This window comes from Macrobrachium rosenbergii, chromosome 13, assembly GCF_040412425.1.
Source record: "Macrobrachium rosenbergii isolate ZJJX-2024 chromosome 13, ASM4041242v1, whole genome shotgun sequence".
Lineage (NCBI taxonomy): Eukaryota > Metazoa > Arthropoda > Malacostraca > Decapoda > Palaemonidae > Macrobrachium > Macrobrachium rosenbergii.
The window spans coordinates 38,801,413-38,813,912 of NC_089753.1; the positions used below are offsets into that span (position 1 = coordinate 38,801,413).

Genomic DNA, 12,500 nt, shown 5'->3' on the forward strand with positions numbered 1-12,500 from the left:
CCTGGCGGATATGCTCGCACATGGCCACTTTGTATTTTATGCTCATGCTTATCCACCTACGTATCAAGTGTACAATGTGCTTTTGTTAATGTGTATAAAAAGCTATTTAGAGCGCTGTAACGAGTTATATCTAAAGCATTATACAATGGCTGTTGCAATTTATGACTGAGGTGTAAGTAGCTTGAAATATATTACTCACTCTCAACCACAATAAGCACGCACACTCTTTTTTTTCTCTCTTTATTATATATATACTGTATATATATATTTCTCTCTTCATTATATATATATATATATATATATATATATATATATATATATATAAATGTATATGTATATGTATTATATATATATATATATATATATATATATATATATATATATAGAGAGAGAGAGAGAGAGAGAGAGAGAGAGAGAGAGAGAGAGAGAGAGAGAGAGAGTATATATGCCAAAAAATATGGAAATACGTAGGTATAGTAAAACGTTTAGCATCGATAGAAGGATGGATGACAGTGTTAAGGGTTGGATGATCCATTTGTAAAGAATGGATGACGACAGGTTGATTAAGACCGCATATTCAGAAGTATCCGGAGGAAAGAGAAGGAAGTATCAGAAGGCAAGGAGCGAGAGAGAGATTTTTGCTAATAGAGGTGAGTGGCGCAGTGTGTGTGGGTAGACCTGATACTCTGCTGAGCCACCCTTATTTTAGAGAACATGTTAATTTTGAAAAAAAATGTATTTGCAATAATCTCCATGTCCGCATCTCATTAGCTCCGCTGCATCCGCACTGTCATTATTCACTGTTACCCTCGTTACAGAGAGGGACGCGTGACGTCCCTGTAATTAGGAATAATGAATTGTAAATAATTATGAGTGATGATTACCCTCCGCAAGGCTGACAGTCGAATGTGTATTTTCAAACATATTAAAACTGACTTGGGTTCGAGTTGGCTGTTTTTCACTGAACTGAATTGAATATAGATTTTAGGCCAGATGCCAAGCACTGGCACCTATGAGGTCATTCAGCGCTGAAATGGAAATTGACAGTAAAAGGTTTGAAAGGTGTAACAGGAGGAAAACCTCGCAGTTGCACTATTAATCAATTGTTAGCAGAGGGAGGAAAGTAAGATGGAAGAGAATATGAACGGAGGTACAGTAAAAGGGACGAAAGGGGTTGCAGCTAGGGGCAGAAGGCACGCTGCAAAGAACCTTGAGTAATGCCTACAGCGCACCGCATGAGATGCACTGACGGCACTACCCCCTTACGGGGGACTGTTTTTCATTACTTCAATTTTTATTATTGCAGTTTTTCAGTAACTTTAACTTTAATCTGAAGTAATTATAGTTATAACGGTACTATTATCATTATCTCCATTTGGTGAAAAATGATGGTTATGTAAGAGAGGGTAGAAAAGGCAAGTCCCGCCCCCTCCCCCCAGGGACGTTATGTACCGTTCCGAAGAAAGTACCAAGGTGCCCTCATTCTGCATGTTTATATGTACCGTTCCGAAGAGAGTACCAGGGTGCCTTCATTCTGAATGTATACAATGGGCTGTCCTAAAATATACAGGTTGTATAGATTATCATGACGGTAACAGTGGTATTTACTGTACTTACTAGCTAACATAGCTAGTAATTATATCCATATAATTATCACTGAATTAATCACATTTACAAAATAATTATTACTATGAATTAATATCATGAAAAAGGGACATAAATAAACACTGATACCAGATGCAAATGTGGGTAGAGTGTGGGCACAATACAAGCAGAGTAAACTGAGCCGTTAACCAAAGGTGACCCATAAGTGCGAAAAGATATTATAGGTCATAAGTGGTCTGCTGAGGACCAGTGGACTCGGCCCATCCAACCGAGGCAAACAAAGACAACAGCGGAGAGACCACATAATCAAGTCTGATCTCGTCTTGGGAAAATATGACCTAAAAAACGTTATTGACGTTGATGATGGCAACTGTTAATGATGTTGTTGAAGGAGATAACAGTGTTGAAGCCTTTTCGGTGTAATGGCCATCTTTATTGCCGGTGTTATTGTTATTAACACTGTTGTTGGCTGACATTTTAGATGAAAGTTTGTAAAGAAAATAGACCATGATTGGGGCCTTGCCTTTCTTGAGAGAGAGAGAGAGAGAGAGAGAGAGAGAGAGAGAGAGAGAGAGAGAGAGAGAGAGAGAGAGAGAGAATAAAACCAACTATGATTAGAGCCTTTCCTTTTTTGAGAGAGAATTCAAATTTAAATTTTTATTTCCAATTGGCCTTGGTTAATCAGAGAGAGAGATAGAGAGAGAGAGAGGGATAATAAAACTGACTATGATTGGCGCCTTCCCTTTCTTGAGAGAGAGAGAGAGAGAGAGAGAGAGAGAGAGAGAGAGAGAGAGAGAGAGAGAGAGATGAATAAACGAACTATAATTGGAACATTCCTTTTCCTGACACACACACACACACACACAGAGAGAGAGAGAGAGAGAGAGATAATAAAACCGACAATAATAAGAACCTTCCATTTCTTGAGAGAGAGAGAGAGAGAGAGAGAGAGAGAGAGAGAGAGAGAGAGAGAGAGAGAGAGAGAGAATAAAACCGACTATGATTAGAATCTCCCCTTTCCTGAGAGAGAGACAGAAAGAGAATAAAACCAACTATGATTATGACCTCCCCTTTCCTGAGAGAGAGAGAGAGAGAGAGAGAGAGTGTAAATATGACAGGATTATGACTAACGATGACGCCGACATTCTCCGCCTAAAAGTCTAACCTACCCTTCCATTTGTCACCAAGCGTCTACCATTAATTCTATTTTTCATTCGTCAGTAAAAAAGAGAGAAACGCAACTTCTCCTTCTACGCACTCGCTTTTTTTTTTTTTTTTTTTTTTGTGATTTAGGAGGTACTTTGTAGGTAAATTTGAGAACTCGGCATCCGTGAATCTTTTCGTAGGTGACATCCCACAAGGAGGGTTTGCTAAGCCTCCTGGCAATGGGTGCGTTCTATTGCTGCCGCGTCTAAACATTTATGTAGATGTGTTTTGGTTATGGCCTGTGGTTATGTTTACCTATATACTCCTCGCTGTCTCCGTTATGTCCTACTAATGCAGGTTAAGTTCTTAATGTAAAGCGAGAGAGAGAGAGAGAGAGAGAGAGAGAGAGAGAGAGAGAGAGAGAGAGAGAGAGAGAGAGAGAGAGATGAATAAAATCAATTGTAAGTACAGCATTCCTTTTCCTAACTGAGAGAGACAGAGAGAGAAATGAATAAAACCAACTATATAATTAGAGCATTCCTTTTCCAGAGAGAGAGAGAGAGAGAGAGAGAGAGAGATGAATAAAACCAACTATAATTTGAGCATTCCCTTTCCTGACTGAGAGAGAGAGAGAGAGAGAGAGAGAGAGAGAGAGAGAGAGAGAGAGAGAGAGAGAGAGAGAGAGAGATGAATAAAACCAAATATAATTAAAGCATTCCTTTTCCTGAGAGAGAGAGAGATGAATAAAACCAAATATAATTTGAGCATTCCTTTTCCTGACAGAGAGAGAGAGAGAGAGAGAGAGAGAGATGAATAAAACCAAATATAATTAAAGCATTCCTTTTCCTGAGAGAGAGAGAGAAATGAATAAAACCAAATATAATTTGAGCATTCCTTTTCCTGACAGAGAGAGAGAGAGAGAGAGAGAGAGAGAGAGAGAGAGAGAGAGAGAGACAGAGAGAGAGAGAGAGAGCCAATTATAAGTAGAGCATTCCTTTTCCTCAGAGAGAGAGAGAGAGAGAGAGAGAGAGAGAGAGAGAGAGAGAGAGAGAATTCAGTTTAATATTATGGGAAATTACATCTCCCGTTACTACCTCATCCATTTAATTCTTTTCGATATAGTAAAACCCAATGTGTATCCATATGGCGATGAACCTTAAAGGCAGGCAACAAAGACAGCCTAAACTCAGCCTCTAGATTCTGCCACCCTTCATCTCGGGGTCAGCCTCTTTCATCAACGGCCCCTATACAACAACGGATACTGAATGCACCTAGGCCGACCTCTGGCATGTTATATTACGCTCTTATGGCCAAGCCTTGCCTTCTTGGCCATCTCATATATTACCGTCTTTTCAACGGTATACGTACTCTATTTTCCGGATACCGAATAAAACTCCTTCGTAAAAATTGAATATAGAGTTTAGGCCAAAGGCCAAACACTGGGACCTATGACGTCATTCAGCGCTGAAGCGGAAATTGACAGCAAAAGGTTTGAAAGGTAACAGGAGGAAAACCTCAAGGCAGTTGCACTATGATTCATTGTTAGAAGAGGGTGGGAAGTAAGGTGTGAGAAAGAGAATAAAAGTAGGTACAGTAAAAGGAATGAAAGGGGTTGCAGCTAGGGGTCGAAGGCACGCCGCAAAGAACCTAAAGTAATGCCTACAGTGCACCGCATGAGGTGCACTGACGGCACTACCCGCCTACGGGGTCCTTTGTAAAACCCACATTCTCCAGACAGCTTTGAAATTCAGCATTAGGTCTAACCATTTTAATTCAATCTGTGAAGCGTTAAGGGCCATTGTGGTTACGACAATCTACAAAGACCAATCAGTCATCAGTCAGACAATCAATTTCTCTCTCTCTCTCTCTCTCTTTTCCTTTTTTTAGTTGTCTGTAAAAGAAAACTATTGTGCTGGCTTTGTCTGTCCGTCCGCACTTTTCTGTCCGCCCTCAGATCTTGAAAACTACTGAGGCTAGAGGGCTGCAAATTGCTATGTTGATCATCCACCCTCCGATCATCAAACATACTAAATTGCATCCCTCTAGCCTCTGTAGTTTTTATCTAATTTAAGGTTAAAGTTAGCCATAATCGTGCTTCTGGCAACGATATAGGATAGGCCACCACCGGGCCGTGGTTAAAGTTTCATGGGCCGCGGCCCATACAGCATTATACCGAGACCACCGAAAGACACATCTGTTTTCGGTGGCCTTGATTATACGCTGTACAGAATACTCGATTGTGCCAAAGAAACTTCGGCGCATTTTCAACTTGTTTTTCCACTATGAGGAAAACATCCGTCCTCCATTCTATAAATATATCACCAGTCCTTTATGTATTTCCAGTTCTGTCACAACCGCAAACTTGAAAAATCCCAAGAGAGCATTTTCTTCTCTTTATCTTACAGGACGCCGATCTGTTCAAAGCATCAAAGTACATTCCCACGGGTGTCTGGGTTTCTACTGTGCGATGCCCGAAATCTTATGGGGACCAGGGATTCTACCTACCGAATAAAAATACTGCCAAATTCCCAAACACACTCCCGGAGTTAATTTTAGAAATATTAAGCGAATTAGACTCTATCAAATGGCTACTGGTTTATAAAAGGAAAGAATTATGCATTTACATATAGCGTGTAGTTTTGTGTAATCTAATTCCATTATCTAAATTTACAGATCTAAAAAAATGACACAAGTAAACCATAAACTTCGATTGATACTTCAGCCCAATCTCCAGTGAACGTGTTAATGAAGTATGTGATTGGAAACTCTAATTAGCTTGCTAATCCTGTTATGAAAGAGACTAAGATGCAGACTGATTTAGCACTCATTAGTTTGCAATTTGGCAACATTTGATCGGCAGGTACGTTGAAGTTCTTGCTTAGTGTTAGGCTATAAAAATTTTTAAAAAATCTAGAAAAAATCTTTTAAACATGCTTTTATTAAAATGCACTAAAAAGTAAAAAATTATTTTTTGAGACACACCAGGATTTTCTTACAATTAACCATGTCTACAAATATAAAAGCGTAGGCGCCAATTATGGAGGGAAATGCTACAAAACATAAAACAACATATTTCTTTTCTTGTAGCATTTCCTTCCACGTTTGGCAGCCATACTTTTTTATTTTTGTAGACATGATTAATTTATAAGAAAATCCTGGTGTGTCTCAAAAAGTTATTTTTCACTTTTTAATGGATTTTAATAAATGTGTGTTTAAACAAATGTATTTTTCATTTTTTTTTTATTTTATACTTTTTAGTTTTGGCAGAAACTATAACCGTGATTTCCTGTCGAGCCAAAGGAGGTCTGAAAAATCCGTAGAGTTATTAACTTATTCTACCGCATCAAAGAAGGTATGAAAAATCCGAAGAGTTTCATACAAATCCTAAGACACCAGGAGAGGTCATTGTACGGTCACTAGAGCTCACTGCTGACCTACTGATCATGTAAGTTTGTACTGTCACCGGGATTGAGTAACCATGTAAAATTTCAAGTCCACCGGACGAAGGGAAGAGGTCGAAAATTGAGTTAAAAGTTTTGACCCAAACAGACAGATGCAGAAGTCAAGTTAAATAAAAGCATGTAATGAACTCTTCCGAGTAGTCCGGTTTCCAGTGCTTCTCCTGACAGTGTCATATTCTTCTACCTCAAGATGGCGGATCCAGAAGGACTAGATAGACTTGAAAAACAGAATACCCTTACTGAAATTACTGCTATGCCCCAACTGTCTCATTTGTAAGTAAAGCAACAAGCTTTCTGATCCTTATGTTTACTGCGTGCCTGTTCGTTATATTTTCTTGTGAAATAGACCTACCGATGTCACTAACACATATTTCACGACAATTGCTCCATCATATTTTATAAACAGCGGTATCAGCTAGTTTGTGATTCAAATACATACTAATGGTCGTTTATACGGTGGTTTGTAAAAGGCGGAAAATGAGCGAGTGTCCTATGATCTTATAATATTCTGTGTCCTCTGATCTTTCAATATTCTGTGTCCTCTGATCTTACAATATTCTGTGTCCTATGATCTTATAATATTCTGTGTCCTCTGATCTTATGATATTCTGTGTCCTATGATCTTATAATGATCTTATAATATTCTGTGTCCTCTGATCTTATGATATTCTGTGTCCCATGATCTTATAACATTCTGTGTCCTCTGATCTTATAATATTCTGTGTCCTATGATCTTATAATATTGTGTATCCTCTGATCTTATAATATTCTGTGTCCTATGTTCTTAAAATATTCTGTGTCCTCTGATCTTATAACATTCTGTGTCCTATGATCTTATAATATTCTGTGTCCTATGATCTTATAATATTCTTGAGAGATTTAATGAAATTAATAGAAAATACATAGACACAAGGCAAACACTTTAAGCACACCTAGTGACCCACCCACCTTTAGATTTTTATGCTTCGTTGTGACCTTCTGACGTTTACACAAGACCCCTAGAGTCTATCTGAAGTTTAGGTAATAGTCACTGTGCTGTCGGCGACTGGTATTCGTTACTGGTCACCCATTCAAGTTATGACCAAATCCAATATTACTTGGCTGACTGACAGACAAATAGCGAAGCGTACGTTTTATAGCATGAAGCTCCCTAGCGGTCACCCACCCAAGTGCTGACCAAACCCAACATTTCTGGGAGAACCCTAAAGGGAGAATAGTTACCGACAAAGCGCTTCAAAAAAGTGCGGACGTTTCCACAGCACAAAAGAAGCAAAAATCGACAAAAGGAGAAAAATATATGGCCGTATAAATTTTCTGTAACGGCCCCTGGGGAAATCAGCTCCTCTTAAAATCATTTTTTCGAAAAGGAAAAATCTCCTGACAGTGAAGTACCTGACCACATGTCGTGTGTAGTGTCGGTTACTTTTTTTTATTTTTTACTTTGTAGTAAAGTTTATTTCGGTTATATACAAACTACTTCTTTTTAAAATGTTAACCTCTTTCGTGTTACTTGCTTATATTACTAAAAGGCTGTTTTGGCTTACTTATAAAAAAATTGGAATTAACGACAACACTGCCCTAAAATGGAAAACTGCAGTGTCAGCAAAGTACAAAACTGAGAAAATTGGTAGATACTCCCTTGCCTAACTGCTGATTTTGCAGATACTGCAAATGGGAACCCCTAAATACTCGTGGAAAGTATTGAAGAATCATTCTGAAACTGCAGTAACTTGTGTATTAGTGTTTCACGAGCCCAGTAGGTGGCATATCTCAATTTCAAAAATTTTGCAGATATTGCAGTTCTCCATTTTAGGGCAGAATAGTCTGTCATATGTAAGAATTTTATTTTCTTTATAATTTATCTTATACTGATCTTCCTTTTAATTTAATCCCATTTGCTCCTCGGGAGAGAGCACTTCTCTTACTTATAATTAGCATTTTTAATAAATAACGTATCCGAGGCCTTCTGCATTATTTATACAGCATCCATTGCTTTATTTCCATTATTTTACTTCTTCAGATTTTTAACACGTAAAGGCCAATGGAACTTCAAGCATAATAACCTTTTCTAGCCCAGGCTCGTAGAAAACAGGATCAAGGGAAAGAAAGCAATGGACTAAGACTCTTGATGAAAAGGTTATTAATCAGGAAAAACAGAAGCAGTTACAGAATTTCAAAGCTAGGCAGAAGAAGGTATTTTGTTATAGCACTCAAAAGTTCAGGTTATAATTACAATGTACTGAAGTGCATGAAACATTGAAAACCGGCCCATAATAATATAATAATTTATAATGTAGGGAAAAAAGGATTTTTTATATTTTCTATGTGTTTTATTACATAAGAATTTATCCATATGGACAAGAGGATGTGTTTGATAGTTAGTGAAAGGACGCGAAAGTGATGAAGGTTAAGGTGCTGCTGGAATTTTATAAAATGAAAGAGTGGGTAACAAACTGTAATGAAGTGGGTCAAGCGATTGTTTTGGTGATTTATGAGAGAGAGAGAGAGAGAGAGAGAGAGAGAGAGAGAGAGAGAGAGAGAGAGAGAGAGAGAGAGAGAGAGAGTTACATGGCAATGTTCAGGTCACCTAATAGAAGTGTTACTGAGAAATGAATTTTTCACGTTAATTCTCCAGTTTTAGTTTTCTGTAAAAGAAAACTATTGTGCCGGCTTTGCCCATACGCCCGCACTTTTTTCTGTCCGCCCTCAGACCTTAAAAACTACTGAGGACAGAGGGCTGCAAATTGTTAGTTGATCATCCACCCTCCAATCATCAAACATACCACACTGTACCCCTCTAGCCCCAGTAGTTTTTATTTTATTTAAAGTTAATTTAATCATGATCGTGCTTCTGGCAACGATATACGCCAGGGCACCACCGGGCCGTGGTTAAAGTTTCATATGCCGCGGCTCACACAGCATATACCGAGACCACCGAAAGATAGATCTAATTTCGGTGGCCTTGATTATACGATGTACAGAAAACTCGATTGCGCCGAAGAAATTTCCGCGCATTTTTTACTTATTTGTGATGCCCAAACTCGAGTCATCTTGTTTGATTGAAAATTGCGCTTATCTTCCATATCTATAGTGCTCATAAGTTACTAAGGATCTCTCCTACTGCAAATCGCAAAAGATGAATTTGTATGAACCTTATTTTTCAAGTTGACATTTCTACTTGCTTGAAAGAGCAGGGAATTAGAGTTATATTCTCCCGATGTCTTGAAATAGGGTTTGATTCCTCTAATGCAGTGGTTCTCAAAATTTTTGGTCTCGTCACCCCCGGGGCATTGGTGTGATAGATCACCATTACCCCTACCCCATTCCTCTTCAGTTATGTGAAGTTATAATGAAAAAAAAAATATTGGAATGCTTAATTTCTGAAGCATTTTATATGTAATAAATGAATTTTACTTTTACTCAAGTCTTAAGAAATAAAGAATTTAGGTTTCAGACATTATTCCTTTGACAAAAAAAATTAAAACTAAAGCATTGTTCCTTTTATTACAAATTGGAATTAAAGTACCTCGTTAACCCCCCAAAAACGGCTTCACTACCCCCATGGGGGTAAATAGCCTCAGTTTGAGAACCACTGCTCTAATGTCTATGGGAGGTCTCTAATAATTGCCTGTCTATGGAGGAGGAGTCCCCATTCCCTTATATCTCTGGTGGGACTTAATTCTCATTTTATACGTGCAGTTACCTTCATCATTCTGAGGGAGTTTACTTTAACTTCTAATTATTATATATATATATATATATATATATATATATATATATATATATATATATATATATATATATATATATATATATTGAATATATAGACAGGCTGGTAATCGCCTATAGGTCAATGGATATAGGACCCATGCCCTTACTTCTACTGTGAAGTACCTGTGGTCACTTTTATGTTTATGCAGGTTACTGACATATCTTCAAAATCATGAAGGCTAAAGTTCAATCTCAGTTCCCTTTATTGTAATAAATTACGAACAATTCCTTGGTTTTATATCCACTGAGGGGAATTTCTACTATGTAAAATGATACACAAATAAATACACACATAATACCTTTATATATATATAATATATACATGTGTGTGCACTACATACATGCATACATACATACATATATATATATATATATATATATATATATATATATATATATATATATATATATATATATATATATATGTGTGCGTGTGCGTGTAAGGTCAGCGAGACGGGAATCCAAAAGCCATTCTTGTAGCCCAGGCCCAAACGCAACAGGAAAATCCAGAATTGCCTTTTGTGTCTCTGATACGCAGCGGTAACTGTAATCCCTTTCACACAGAGGGAGAGCGGGATTAAGCAACAATGCCTCTCGCGCTGGTGGCTGGGTCAGACGCCTCTCATAGTCACGGAAGTGTTAGTGTGTGATCTCTTCTTGTCTCCTTTATGGTCGTGAAGACGGGTGTAACGACCCACTCCCCCCCCTCCCCAAACTCCTACTATGGGAAAGGGGACTGGTTCCTGTGTTAATAAAAATACATCTACAGATTGTCAAAATTTGTTTGGATAATTTTTTTTAATCTTATATAATTACCCCCCCCCCACAATCCTCCCCATTTCGCCTTTTTCAAAAGTACATCTACAGATTGTAAATATCTGTCAGGATAATTTTTGAATCTTTTATTATTCGCCCCCGCCCCCCAACCTACCCGCTCCGCCTTTCTCAAAAATACATCAACAGATTGTAAAAGTTTTTCTGGGTAATTTTTGAATCTTTCATAATTCCCCACCCAACAACCCTCTCCGCTTCGCCTTACTCAAAAATAATCAACAGATTGTAAAAATTTGTTTGGATAATTTTTAATCTTTTATAATTCCCCCACCCTCCCCGCTTCGCCTTTCTGAAAAATACATCAGCAGAATGTAAAAATTTGTTTAGATAATTTCTGAATCTTTTACAATTCTCCCACGTACCCTCCCCGCTTCGCCTTTCTCAAAAATACATAAACAGATTGTAAAAATATTTTTTAGATAATTTTTGAATCTTGTATAATTTCCAACCCCCAATCTTCCCGCTTCGCCTTTTTCAAAAATACATCTACAGATTGTAAAAATTTATCTGGATAATGGAGGAGGAGGTTGGTTCTGCTTCCTCAAAAATGCATCAACAGATTTTAAAAATTTGTTTAGATAATTTTTGACTTGTTATTAATTAGAATGCTATTTTCTTAACAGTAATTACTAATCGGCATCTCTCCGAGCAACCATATGAAAGATGTCCACCTCATTAATAAATAACAATATGAAGACATATCGTTACAGAAAAAGTTTCACTTCAAAAAGCGTGAGGCCTGAAATGGATAATTTTTTTTTAACGGATAGTAATAATATTAATAATAAAACTTCGAAAACATAATGGTCGGGACTGAAGATTCTTTCATGATCGCTGAAGCGGATCTAAATAAAGGAAACGAGAAAAGTTTTAACCGTCACTGGTTGAATCGTAAGCAAAAAAAAAAAAAAAAGGAAAAAGTAAGAAATGCGCCAAAGAACCAGAGTTTTCTGTACAGCCGCTACAGCGTATAATCAAGGCCACCGAAAATAGATCTATCTCTCGGTGGTCTCGGTATAATGCTGTATGAGCCGCTGCCCATGAAACTTTAACCAATGCCCGGTGGTGGCTTCTCCTATATCGTTGTTAGAGCACGATTATGGCTAAATTTTGCCTTAAACAAAATAAAAACTACTGAGGCTAGAGGGCTGTAATTTGGTATTTTCGATGATGGGAGGGTGGATGATCAACATAGCAATTTGCAGCCTTCTAGCCTCAGCAGTTTTTAAGATCTGAGGGCGGATAGAAAAAGTGCGTGCACACAGAAAAAAGCACGAACGGACGGACAAAACCGGCACAATAGTTTTCTTTTACAGAAAACTAAAAGCTGTCGGAGGAAATCTCATGAGCTCTTGGGCGGAAATCATTATCAACGGAAATTCAGTCGTGGATATTCATACAAATCTTTGGCTGCGGTTTCACTTTCCCTTTGGATATTTGTAGATTCGATGTGGCTCACTTCGTCACTTTACTGACGACACTAAATCTATCACAGAGTGTATGAAATTTATTAGATTCATCAATCCTTGTAATTATCCGTGTTAGGTACACAATAGTTTATATATATATATATATATATATATATATATATATATATATATATATATATATATATATATATATATATGTATATATATCTATATGCTGCATATAATTATATATATATATATATTTATATTTACT

At 37.5% G+C, this 12,500-nt stretch overlaps 1 protein-coding gene and 1 long non-coding RNA gene across 4 annotated transcripts in view; one reads left to right on the plus strand and one right to left on the minus strand.

The window, feature by feature from the left end:
* LOC136845216 (uncharacterized) overlaps positions 1 to 12,500 on the minus strand; it is a 549,715-nt gene that overhangs the window by 265,050 nt on the left and 272,165 nt on the right. The gene's annotated exons all lie outside the window — the stretch shown is intronic.
* Positions 1 to 12,500, plus strand: part of LOC136845214 (glutamate receptor ionotropic, NMDA 2B-like) — a 510,777-nt gene that overhangs the window by 217,677 nt on the left and 280,600 nt on the right. The window lies entirely within an intron of this gene.